This window comes from Protopterus annectens, chromosome 5.part0 (assembly GCF_019279795.1).
Source record: "Protopterus annectens isolate FY-2018-M chromosome 5.part0, PAN1.0, whole genome shotgun sequence".
NCBI lineage: Eukaryota > Metazoa > Chordata > Ceratodontiformes > Protopteridae > Protopterus > Protopterus annectens.
This window is the reverse complement of record NC_056735.1, coordinates 595664585-595678064: the sequence shown is the minus strand read 5'-3', so window position 1 is coordinate 595678064 and position 13480 is coordinate 595664585.

Genomic DNA, 13480 nt, shown 5'->3' with positions numbered 1-13480 from the left:
AATAAAGGAGATAATAGTAGACTTCAGGAAGAGATGCAAGGCTCATTTTCCACTCACAGTCAAAGGACACAGTGGAAAGAGTGAAGAGCATCAAGTTCCTGGGGGGGCATATCGCTGAAGACTTGTCTTGGTCAATAAACACTAATCACATTGTCAAGAAGGTGCAACAGTGTCTACACTTTCTAAGAATGTTGAGGAGAGTAAAATTACCACCTTCTGTTCTCACAACCTTCTATAGGGGTATTATCGATAACATCCTGACTGGTAATCTCTTGATGTGGTATGAAAACTGCATGGATTCAGATCGCAAATCTCTCTAGAGGGTGGCGAAAGTGGCAGAGAGAATTATCAGGTCCATGCTCCCATCTATCCAGGACTAGTACTCTGCTCTGTGCCTCAGCAGAGCCATGAAAATAGTCAAAAGACTGTACTCACTCTGCCCGTGGTCTGTTCTCGTGTTTGTCTTCAGGCAGTAGATATTGTAGCTTGCACTGCAAAACTACCAGATTTAATAGAAGCTTTTTTTCCACAAGCCATTGGACTTCTGAATTCCAGTAATAACATACACCATGCTGGTCATCAAGGTCTGGAGTTACAATCCTGAAGTAATTCACAGACATAAGCAATAACTCTATTAAAGTACAATCTTATACCTTATGTGGAATATTGACAATGCCAAGTTAACATTCTGTGTAATATGCCAAGTTAGCCTTCTGTTCCATTTGAAATCTGTCTAATTCTGATCTGTGCAATATTTTGGGTACTGATGAAGACATGTAAGTGGAATAGTCTTGGTGTATGTCATTATACTTGTTACTGCACTGCATAAATGTCTTACTGTTGTTATTGTTGGATTAGCATTAGTATATGTGTTATTGTTGTATTAATATTATCAGTATATGTTGTATGCACATTGAGTTTGAAGTAATGCAATTTCATTCACAGGTTCATAGGTTTATAGGTTGGTACTAAGCTATCGGCCGTAGGGCCTGTACAAGCCTAGCCATAACAATTAACTGGATATTTCTTCCCACAGTATTTACTTCCCTGAACCCCTGTCTAGCAGGGCAACTAACATGATCCCCAGGGTGAATTTCCTATCTCCCATCCAATCATAAGGGTTCCTTTTGAAGAGGGCCAAAGAGGTGCTCTGCTTGACATGTATAGGCAGTCTATTCCACACTCTGGGGAGTCTCTGGGTCAGGAACCTATCCCTCCAGCATGTTTTGTTCATTGTGATGCCAAGGTGTAGATCCCTGGAGCATGTGTCTCTGAGGGACTGGGATTTTTTTAAGTGTAGCGTGTCTAACAGCTCTGGGTTTGACATGGCCTTGTTCATAGGTTCATAGGTTCATACTAGGCTATCTGCCCTAGGGCATTTATAAGCCTAGCCAGAGTGTGTTTGGCTTTCGCCACCCATTTTAAATTAATTTTGCTATGCCCTTTTTCGAGGTTAGTATACTGTGCCTCTGTCTAACAGTGACACAGAAGTGATACCCGGGGTAAACCTATGATCTCCCATCCACTCATAAAGATTCCTCTTGAAGAGAGTCAATGAGGGACTCTGCCTAACCTGGACTGGGATTTTATTCCAGAGTAAAGGGAGCCTCTGGGTTATGAATCTGTCCCTCCAGCATGTCCTATTTATTTCAGTGCTGAGGTTCAAGTCTCTCGAGTGCATAGCTCATTGGGATTTGGATTTTCTGAGGTGCAGCATGTCCATTAATTCCGGGTTGGACATGGCTTTATACATCAGGCACAGATCGCCTCTGAGCAGGCAGTATGCCACTGAGTAGAGCTGGAGTTTCTTTAATCGGGCATATGGCATCTGTTTGAGCCCTTTGATCCTCTTGGTGAGGTACTTTTGGGGTCTTTCCAGTTGCTGCAGGTGTCCGGTAAGGTACATCCCAAAAGGGGCATTGTACTCAATTATGGGCCTGATGAGGGATGAGTAAAGAGGCAGGATGACCTCCCCTGATCTAGATGTGAATCCCTTCATGATTAGGTGGGCTATATAAAATGTTTTTCTAACCACTTTGGCCACATGATTGTCAAATGAGAGATTGCTATCAACTTGGGTCCCCAGGTCCCTAATTACTTCTTCTGTACTTAATGGATTACCACCTATGTGGTAATTTGTGGGCACTTTGTTTTTGCCAAAGGGGATGACTATACACTTTTTGGCATTTAGCTTGTGGCCATGGCTCTGGCACCAGTTGTCTGTTTGTATGAGGCCCTTTTGGAGGATGCTTGTGTCGGCTGGAGAGTCGATTATGGCGCCTAGTTTGCAGTCATCTGTGAACTTGGTCAGCCACAGTTTTTCCGTGTTGGCCTGTACCTCCGAGAAATATATACCGAACAAGAGAGGTCCCAGGACTGAGCCTTGTGGGATGCCACTTGTAACTGGTTTGGAGTCTGACATGGCTCCAGCAATTCTAACCATGTGGGTTCTGTCCTTGAGCCAGTTTGCAACCCATCTAGTGACATAGGGGTTTATATTTAAGCTGGTGAGCTTATCTATAATGCCTGAGTGGGGTATTGTATCGAAGGCTTTTGCGAGGTCCAGGTAGGCTGTGTGGACCACCTTGCCCTCGTCAATGGCCTTGGTGACTGTTTCAAAGAAATCGACCAGGTTTAAGAGGCAGCATCTGCCCTTAACAAAGCCAAACTGGGTAGGATCCAGTGTCTGTAGGTCCCCAATATCTTTATTTATGAGGTCCATGATGATCCTTTCCATAGCTTTGCAGACCAAGCTAGTCAGGCTTATGGGGCGATAGTTTCCAGGAGATCGCCTCTGAGTAGACGATATGAGACAGAGTATAGGTGGAGTTTTTTTAGATGGTCAGCATAGGGTATCTGCTTTAGGCCTGTGATTCTTTTAGTGAGGTATTTCTGTGGCCTTTCCAGTTGTTGCAGATGTCTTGAGAGGTACATACCAAATGGGGCGTTGTATTCTACAATGGGTCTAATGAGGGATGAGTACAGTGGGACAATGACCTCCTTTTTTCTGGATGAAAAGCCCTTAGTGATGAGGTGTGCCACATAGAAGGATTTCCTGACTATTGTGGTGATGTGATTATCAAAGGTGAGACCACTGTCCACCTGTGTCCCTAAGTCTCTTATCACACTTTCGGCATTTAGTGTACTGCCACCTATGTGGTAATTCACGGGTATATGTTTTTTTCCCAAAGGGGATAACTATACATTTCTTGGCATTGAGCTTGAGCCCATGGCTCTAGCACCAAGCATCTGTTTCTATAAGGCCCTTTTGTAGAATATCCGCATCATTTGGGGATTCAATAATGGCTCCCAGTTTGCAGTCATCTGCGAACTTTGTTAGCCAGAGTCCCTTAGTGTTGGCCTGTACTTTCAGTGAAGTAGATGCCAAACAAGAGCGGTCCCAGGACTGAACCCTGAGGTATTCCACTTGTCACTTGTCTGGAGCTGGATTTGGAGTCGGCTACTTTTACAGTGTGGGTTCTGTCAGTAAGTCAGTTGGCAACCCATCGAGTGACGTAGGGATTAATGCTCAGCATAGTACATTTATCTATGATTCCAGAGTGAGGGATGGTGTTGTAGGCCTTGGCGAGGTCCAGATATGCTGTGTGGATCATCTTATCCTTGTCCACGGCTCTGGAGACTGATTCAAAGAAGTCGATCAGGTTCAGGAGATAAGATCAGCCCTTCATGAACCCAAACTGCATGGGGACCAGTGTTTGAAGGTTGCCAATGTCTTAGTTCATAAGTTCCATGATAATACGTTCCATGGCCTTGCAGATCAGGCTCATCAAACTGATAGGGCAGTAGTTCTCAGGATCCAAGGTGGATCCCCCTTGTGGAGTGGGATAACTGTAGCTGTGCACCACTCAGTGGGCACAAAGCCTGAGGTGAGGCTATGATTAAATATGACACTTAGGTGAGGTGCCAGTTCATTTTGTAGTTCATGTAGTACACAGCTTGGGATGTCATCTGGTCCCATGGATGCTGTATTTTTAGCTTTGGAGAGTGCATTTTTTACCTGTGTGGCCATTATTACTGGAATTTGGCAATCTTTCTGTATTGAGATGGGCCCTTTAGGGGGTGAGAGGGGGTGAAGTTTGCACTGTATTGATCTGCCAGGATACTGGCAATATCCTTGGGATCAGTATATTTAATGCCATTCTGTTGTAGCTCAGAGCAGATCTGAGCATTGCCATTTAGATTCTTGACATAGCTATAGAATGCCTTGTGGTTGTCTTTGGAATCTTTGGCAATTTTATTTTCGTAACTAGTTTTGGAGGATTTTATGAGGGATCTCAGCTTCTTACTGAGGCTGGTAAGGGAGTTTTTTGCATCCTGGAATTTTCCTCTTTTCTGCAACAGTTTCTTCCTTTTGTTGTAAAGTTTATTTATGACAAGGGACCCCCAGATTGGCTTGCTTTTTTTGGAGGAGAGGGTCTTGGTTCTATTGGGGATGGCACGATTCATACATGAGTGGATGTGCTCGTACAGTGCCTTAGTGTAGGATTCAGCAGTCGAACTTTCAGTTCCTGCCTGCATGGGTGTCATGAAGTTTGTCACTTCTGACTTGAGTAGCATTAAGTTGGCTTTGGAGAGTTTTTTTACGGTGGTTTCCTTACTGGTGGGTGAGGGTGGGATGTGGATGTCAAGGGTGATTAGCTTATGGTCAAACCTGACCAACGAGGGGGTGACCATAGGTGTGGAACATCGATTTTCCATGTTGGTAATGACCAGGTCTAGGATATTGGAACCCCTGGTGGGACTAAGGATTAGTTGATCCAGGGCACTGGAATTTATGAATTCCAAGAACCATAGGGCAAAGATGTTAGTATACGAGTAATTTTCCCAGTTAATGGTAGGGTAGTTGAAATCACCCAGTATTAGGGTGTTTGGTTGTATCTTAATATTTTCCAGTATGTTTAGAAAGGTATAGTGAGAATCTTGGGGCATGGTGCGGGATCTGTAGCAAGCTACAATTTGGATTGTAGTCTTACTTACACCTGGAGAATTTCAGATGCATTGTGTTGGGAAACTAGCCTGATGTTGTGAATATCCTTGGTGAATATGGACACTCCTCCACCTTTAGTGTTTCGGTCATGGTTTGGCGGCCTAAAAGTGTGCTCAGAGTTGTAGCCTGGTATTGCAGGGGTGCTCTCTGGAGCCTTGAACCAGGTTTCAGTTACTGCACAGATATCAAAGTTCTCCATTTTTAAAAGTGCCTCGAGAGAGTGCATTTTGAGGTTTAGACTTCTAGCATTGAGTAGCATTACCTTCAGATTTTGCATGCTTGTACCTGTTACGGTGGTGGCTTTGTCCTTTGAACTTTGCCTAAAAAGGCACTATAGGGGTGGCAAGAACCTTAGCCAGTAACCTGAATCCCAGTGGCAACAGGTGCAGACCACCTCTGGCAAAGCATCATAGTCTGTCAATCATGTCATCCCAGGCAGACAGATACTGGATCCCCTTTAAATGACACCAGATGCAGGATTCTACTCAGGGCTAGGGTAATACCTGCCTGGGCCACATGATCTGAGAGCTATTCCATGTCTCTTTTCATGTAGTCCAAGGAGGTATGTCTCAAGTCATTCACTGTAACATGGACAATGACAGAGTCATATTTGTACTTCTTGTGGGGTGACTTGAGTGCATGCATTATGTGGCAGATCCTGGCACCCGACAGGCAGCTGACTGTAATTTTCTCCTTGTTCAGCCTGGTGAGTTGGACATCAGTGTGTCTGACTATATAGTCACCCATGACTAAAATGTTGGGTATGTTGTCTTGCCTTAAGGGCTATTGTTGGGTGGCGCACTGGTGTTGTGAGCTATGTGACACTTTGGTTGTGATTGGTGCTGGTTTGCATTTCAGCTTCAGAGGTCCTTGTTGCTTGGGCAGATTACTGTCAAGGGCCTCCACATATCCACATATGTGGGTTTAGTGTTGCTATGTGTGGGTGTTGTTGGTGTGGGTTTAGAAGGGCTATGTGTTGCTTAAGGTGTAGTGCGGGTGTTAACCCTTTCCTCTTGACTGTCTAGCACAATCTTGCACTGTTGCACTGTTGTGCAGTCGGAATGACAATAAAGTTCACTTTGACTTTTTATTTGCAGAGACATCAACAAAATCTCCATTTTTATCAGATTTTGCAGCATTCTAATCAATTTGTTATTAATCTGGAAAGGAATTTGCGCTAGTGATTATGATTAAATGGCAAGGAATACAATGGCATCAGTGTATTTAAAATATCTTTCATAAAGATTCAAAGCACCTCTGTAAAGGTAGACACAATGAATGAGAAAAATGTAAGACTGGAGTGAACCAGTTGCTTCATAAAATATTTTTTTGTCTTCTGCTAACTGTATGCTTTATCATACAATGTCTTGAATCATTTCATTTTTAAATGGATAGGCTCATATTCTCCAGTGAGTTATCACCTTCATCCTCCTCATTAAGGCCTTCAGTTTTAACCAGACACACAACTTCATTGTCTTCTGAATAAATTGTTGTGGAGTAGGATGAAGACATGTATCTTTCTGTCACAATCTTTACTTAAAGGCAGCAACCAAGAAAGATTAATGTTTATAAATATCCCTGGATTTTCAGAAATATTCTCTGTAGATAAAGTACTTTGCTGACCAATCAAATATTTTAAAAACTATAAATGGCAGTTTACTATCATTTCCTGAGACAACAGAAGCAGAAGTAATCAAAGCATTCACTACAGCAGTGAAATGTTTAAAAATTAATGATTTTTCATGCCTTAATATCCAAAGAAACCTCTTGAACATTAAGACACTCTAGAAGTTTAGCGTTCATCTTAATTTTCTTAATTTTAAGAGGTTTACAAGTAAAAAAATGCACAACAGCTCAACTCAAAGAAGTTGGAAATGATTAAAAAACATTGTTCCTTTTTTTTGTTCAACACTTTTACTTTCACACAGGTACACAGCAAAGCAGATGACAAATATCTGAGTTATTATCTCCTGACAACAATTTGTCAGAAACAGTGTAACACAGAAGTAACTAACTGAGACTGAGAGCAGCCCAGCCAGCTATAATTCTGACTCACTTTACTTGTACTTATAAGTAGATGGTTTCACAATAAAGTCCAGTGCTTATTCTATCCGAGAAAAAATAAGCAAGTCTCTCAGCTGATAATTAATTCTGAGAAACAGATTGCCAGTTCAGCATTTCTGTACACATTATCTCACAGGCAGCTTCACAGCTAATACTCTGCTACACTATTAAACTAATTTAAAAGCATTCATATATCAAATATTTTGATAAAATAATTTCTACCTATCCATGCAAGAAATTTGGGCAACATACTTAAATAAAATACTTAAATAAAATGAATACATTACAAATCCTAGCTGAAGCAGATTACCCATCAGTCTTACCTTAGAAATTAATTGAAACTATCCCCTGCAGCTTGTATGACAAGTACAAGCTCCTGGGCATGTGATTGGCATATTAAGCAGCCTATTAGAGGCAGGCAGGGGGAGCAGCATCTACTACTGGAATAATCTGAAGCCAATTGGCAAGCCTTTGGCAGGGCATATAATCCTTGCAGTGACTGAAGAGACAGAAATGAAGTATTATACACTGCCATTATAAAGAGGTAGAAAATATGTGTGGTACATTTCATATACAGAGTGAGTCTACAATTATTCATATGCAGTTGTGATGTACAAAATGTATGAGTAATTCAATATTATTGTGATACAGACGTCGTAACAGCTCTATTATGTCAAACTATTCTGCATCAGCTCACCAAATGCATACATGCAGATATCTTTATTCTGCAGTCTCCACATCATAAAGATAGAATCTCTGACAACAAAGCAATATGAATTGTATGCATGTAATTGATGACTGGGGTAGCACACTAACATACACAGACACTTTTTTCAGACTCTGTTAAGGAGTGCTATCTGGATAGGTGACTTGTCAGAGTCACACAGTTAGGTAAATGGAGACTATGGAAATCAAACCCTGGACCACAAGAAACAGCTCATTAACTGGTCACAGCTTTTATCCTCTGTACCAACTGCCAGACACCATATAAGCATAATGCAAATAATCTAAGAATGTAGATTCTTAATTAATAATTTCAGCATTAGGTTAGCAGTGGTTCAGACTACAGCCTCACAGCCCTCGGTTCTTGAATGTTTTTTTCCATCTGTGGTACCTTCTGAGCAGGTTTTATACTTTAGGATGCCTGGGTTTCCTCCCACATTCCAAAGAATAGAACAGGCAAGCCTCTAATCTGTGTATAGCTCTTTGAATCCTATATGTGGGCATACTTGTGTGTGGGTGTGTGTGTGGGTCGGTGTGTCTTTGTGTATGTGTGTGTTTGTGTGTGCGTGTCATCAGAGGATTTCCTAACATTAAATGTTATTCACCCCTGTGAATGCCTGTAAAATCCCAATAACTGGACAAGCAATGGGAATATGCATGAGTTTTTCTCATGCTTCTACAGATGATTGAAACTCCACTTTTCCTACCTACCCACCTCAAACAGATACTCCACTGATTCTCTAGTCTTGGGTCGATGAAATCCAAAGACACACAAACCCAGCCATCTCCCTCTTCTTCCGTGGATGGACCATTAGTGCACATGTTGTAATCAAACCCACTTCATCTGGCTCATAGTTAGGACTTCACCCCTATATGGAAATGACCCAGATCATTACTTATGTTTAGTTACACAGTTTTATGAAGTTCAGAGAATAGCATTGAAAATTTCAAATAAAAATTGTTTAAGAACTACATTTGCAGCAATGCACCACCACTTAGAGTGGAAATTCGGATTCATGGCTATTAAAACTATAAAAATGTATACTGTAAATGGGTCAGTTAAGACTCCTTTACTGAGCCAAGGATAAATATTCACAGAAGCAGTTGTACTTGCAGTGGAATGATAGATGAGCTGTGTGTGTGTGTGTGTGTGTGTGTGTGTGTGTGTGTGTGTGTGTGTGTATGTGACCACCTGTGCCCGCATGTATGTTGCATGTTTGTGAGGAGTTATAAAATACTCTTAATACATTCCTTCATTCCTTTCTGGTAACTTTATGTATAAATGAACTTTTAAAGACAGTCTGTGATATATATATATACCTTTATGGTAAAGCACATCATGGAAAGCATATATAGAAATCAATATTGAGCATCACTGGGAATTAAAAGGTTTTTAAGATCTACTTCTGCATATAACTGTATGACTCTCATTAAGAGCAAAGAAAATCATGGAGAAACATTCATGAGCTACATTGAAAAAAATTAATTAGCTGCATTTTTATAACCTGGCATCACACAAAATGCAAGAGAAGGAAAAGAGGAGAGGACAAGGAACAATTACCTTGACTGTTATTTTCATTTTTTTCTTATATTCTTGAATCCTTTGGGACTTCACTGTAAAAATTAATTCTAAAACAGACTTAAAGAGAGCACCAATGCACATAATATGTAATGTTTGAAGTGAAAATGGTTATGGTGCAGAGCCCAGGGTACTGAATAATACAGGGTTAGCTGTCAATTCGTCTGTCAGCATTTGCTCAAATTCATAATTTCGCTCTTCCATTTCTGCATTGTCCCGATGGATTTTGCAATACAATTATTACATTTTCTCACTTCTGCTTCCACATATTTTAGTTTATGTCTGTTTATTATTTATTGGATTATATATATTGTAAGCAGTTCAATACTATTCTTTATCTCCACTTACATTTCTTTATTTTGTTACGTCTATCTTCCCAGTGATCCCAGAAAGTATATTACACTTCTCGCTGTGTTATTCCAGCTGTACAGACAACAGTATAAACTGCCCTAATGAATTTTTTAAATCTTGGATACATACTAGACTTATTACGAGTTCTGGCACATTTTTTTCCAACTTATCCTCGAGGTATGTACGGTTCCTGGTGTATTTTTAGTTTGACCGTATTGTGTTGCATGCACGCTATTTCATCCTGTATGCTTTACTGTATAAATCCTTACCATACTCTGAACATAGTCAGAAAATAGATTCAAATGCATATGCAATTTCTGTGAAACACATTACTTTCCTCCAGAAAAAAAAAATGGACAGTGACCAAAGGTCTGTTCAACTTATCAAAAATAGAACAGTTAAATATATAAATATCAAGCAGTGCTCCTGAATGTTGAGAATATTGATTTCCATCACAGTGGTATAACATTATGTCTATGGCGTGCTTTATAATAAAGAAATACATATCACAGAAATGTCTTTTTTTAAGTTTAATTATATATAAAGTTACCGGAAAGGAATGTATTAAGAGCATATTTAAACTAGTGCTACCCTGTCACAACACCTCTATGAGTTTGCCATGAGGCCCTCCAAGGCAGTCTGCAAATCTACAGAAGTGGGGCACTTTAGAGCTCAAGACCTAGTAAAATAAGGACAGCTTCACTGAATAAAGGGATACTGATCATTGCCAGTGCGTTCATCCTTGAAGAGGGAGGCAGATGATTATAAAGTGTGAAAAGAGGCTTGGCTTTCTTGTGATTGGGATTTATAATGCATGCCCTAGACACTGGACATGCCACTTCTCTAAGACTGTTAGCCTCATCAGGGGAGAGCTGAAGTAGTATTCATATTACTATGGGAAATTTGGCTAGGGCATCAGGGAACCTCACTGGCACTTTTCAATGGGTGCCTTTGTAGGGGACCTTATACACTCATCAGAGCAACCACCAGCTCAAGCAGACTGGGCTGCAGTTTAACATCTCATTATGCAGCACTGCAATGTTTGTAATCAATCTACTTCATGTGGGAATAGAACCCACAACATCTGCTTCAGAGGCAATCGTACTACCTGTTGTGCCACTGACAATAGAGCACTAAGTAGTATAATACAGTCTGATCTTTAGGCATTTCAACTCAGCAGTATACTTAATGTAGGCTGGTAAGTAACTAAACATTTATTTTTATTTTATTTTATTTTTGTTAACCGGGAAAGTCCGACTGGACACAGGTCCATTTTCAGCGGAGGCCCGGGAAGAAAAGCTCCATGATACAATACAATATTAGATTAAAACAGTACAAAGCAATTCTTAACATTTATAAGTAGTACAGAGGACCATTTACATGGCATGTGATAACTCTAGTAGAATATACAGTCAGTACTCTAGTAGAATATACAATTAGTGCAAATAATACAAATATATATAATTTTTTTTTTTTTTGTAGAAATATTAGTAAATATAAAGTTGTAATTCATTTATGCTTTAGTATAACCGAGAAGTAAATAAATGCCCATAGTGGCATAAAATAGGATAAAGGTATAGGTAGGATGAGAGTAAGATAAGCTCTGTTAGGTATTGTGTTAGTTTAGAAATGGATTAGAGTGTTTTTCAGGTAAGGGATATAGTACAGAACAGTACAAGTGTTGGAATGTTTACTGCTGTTAGATTAATGAAATGTTAGGATGAATCTGTGGGATAGCAATAGAGCTCAGTAAAGGAAAATGTAGTGTAGCATAGTCCTTGCAACTGAGCATAGATGTTGCTACCCTGGGGTATAGCAAGAGCAGAGCCAGATATTAGAATAGTAGGATAGTAGTATAATATATATATAATATATGGTGGCATTCTGTGATATTATATAATATATATAAAATAAATACTGCATTTTATTCCCTGGATATTATGTAAGCTGAAATATTCCAAAAAGAGTGAAAAGTGAACATACATACAAATATTTCAAACACAAGCAATAATGCCCTTCTAGCCCACCAATATTAAAATATTTGTTCCCTTTGTAAATATCCAAGTTGCTGTTAAAAAATATTTAAACTAGCGTTTGCTTTAATGTAATTCAGTAGTCTATTGCATGCATCAGCTGCTTTCTCAGAGAACCAATTAATACACTCCATTCCTATCGAATCTTCTATATATGTTGTCTGGGTTATCAAAACGTTGTAGAGAATCATCAGACATTCGCAGTGTTAGTTGTTTCTAAATGTGCTATATCCCTGAATAAGGTTTCATCTTATATATCTATACGAGACACGGTACAAGTTCACCTATTTTAGTCTTTCATAATAACTTAAACTTTAACATTCATGAATGCCCTTGGTATATGTCCACTGTACAATTTTCATTTTAATCATGCTTGTTTTCTTATAAGGTTTCCATAATGTTATTTCAAACTTGTGTGGGACAAATGTAGCTAACAACCAGTGACTTCATTTCTGATTTTCTAAATTTTCTAAAATTTTTGATTTAACCTGTTGTTCTTTCACTGTCTTTAACCAACTGGTTGATATGATTAGAAAAACTCAAAGCTGGATTTAACCATATACCCAGGTTCATAAATGGATATACACTTTCAACTACCATGTGCTGTGTTAAATATTCACCGTTTAGTTTAGGTCTCCCTGATCTCATAAGCTTAGTTTTCAATGTATTTACCAGTACTCGGATCTGATTTGATAGGGATCTGTACCTCTCAACTGTCCACATGTTTTCAGAATGTTCAGATTTTTGTCTTATATTTTTCATTAATTCCTTATAGATTTTATGGTTTTCTGGCAACTAACTAAGGATTTAAGTCACTAAATAATGACATGCATTCCAGTTTTAAATTTATATCCTTCATAAAATACATACTAACACAAATTCTGTTATTCTAGCAACCTGCTAAGTTTATAAGAGCAATATTTAAAATCTGTCCCTATTTTTTGGCCTCTGTCCCCCCTATTATGTTTGGCTTTGTCCAAAATGATTTCTTGCACAGGAAGGGGGGGGGGTCTTGTAATAACACACACACACACACACACACACACACACACACACACACACACACACACACACACACACACACACACGTACTTTCTGTTAACTTGCTTCTCTTGCAGGAATGAAATACGAGCTTATGATTTCTTCTGAGGTTGGACTAGAGCAGCAGCAGACTTAAAATGTACCTTCTCACCATAGACATTGAACCATTCAGTCCTCTAACTCCTGAATCTCTCCAACTTGAGTTCTGACTCCTGTTGCTGCAGGTCTTCACAAAAAAATAAACTGGCATTCGATAATCTGGCTACCACTAAAACAAACAGGAACACTTCAGGGATAAATGATCCAGGCTGGTGTCTGTTTACTGCACTGGTCGTATTGCACAACAGCACAAAAACATTAAATAGATTGGTCTGATCCCCGTCCTGAAAAAAGAAACTTGAATTAAGTTGGCAGCTAGAAAGCAAAACAGTCACTCACATACACTCAGCAGCTCCACCAAGAGAAAGAAAAAAGGATAGGGATTTGACTGCAGCTGTATTTAATGGGAATTAACCAGCCTGCCAAATACCCCTGCAGCCAATAACAATTGCTGATTTTAGACAGGATTGATTATTAAACCTGCCCCAAAGTAAAGCAAAAAGGAATAGCATCATGATGTAACCTTAAAAAACCTGAAAAGTTCATTAGCAAGTGAGTCAACAAATGATGATTTTATTGTTT